The sequence below is a fragment of the Penaeus monodon genome, chromosome 15, assembly GCF_015228065.2.
Source record: "Penaeus monodon isolate SGIC_2016 chromosome 15, NSTDA_Pmon_1, whole genome shotgun sequence".
Taxonomy (NCBI): Eukaryota; Metazoa; Arthropoda; class Malacostraca; order Decapoda; family Penaeidae; genus Penaeus; species Penaeus monodon.
The window spans coordinates 15,564,757-15,565,404 of record NC_051400.1 but is presented as its reverse complement, the minus strand read 5'-3'; positions in this window follow the sequence as shown (position 1 = coordinate 15,565,404).

Below are 648 nucleotides of genomic sequence, written 5' to 3'. Positions count from 1 at the left end.
TCCTCCGTAGAATAGGTTGATTCTACTATGCATTTGATTCTGTACTTTTCAAAATGTATGTGGAATGGACTCAAACAAAATAGTTAGTATTAAATAAAAATACTTACGATATCAAATTTATAACTGATGAAATTTCAAAGAGAAACTGATATACTTCATTTAAATATTCTTCAGATAAAGCATATTTTACAGCGATGCCGATGAAAGACAGCATGCTTCCACATTGTTTTCTGTCTAAAAAAAAAAGGCGTCTCCTTTATACACTATTTTGATTTCACAATGTTGCGTTATATTGTACTCGAGAACCATTCCAAACTGGGTGCATGGCAAATTAACATGCCGTAATGACATTTCAAAAATGAGTCACCCTTTCCTGCAGAAACGAATAAGTGCATCATAATCCCCACTTAACTTGCTAAAAAAAAAAAATCGAAATTTTGTCATATGAAGGATGTAGATATGTAGATTAGAAGAAAAAAAATACCCGTCGGCAACTCTGCCCTGAAAAAAAAATGTTTACATGACGTCACTTCCTGTTGATGTGAGTCACGTGGGAAAAAGGTGAAAGTCTCTTCCTTTTTTTCCCCTTATTTCCCCCTCGAGTCATGATGAATTAGAAGTGAGAAAAGGCGCCCAAAAAAAAACACC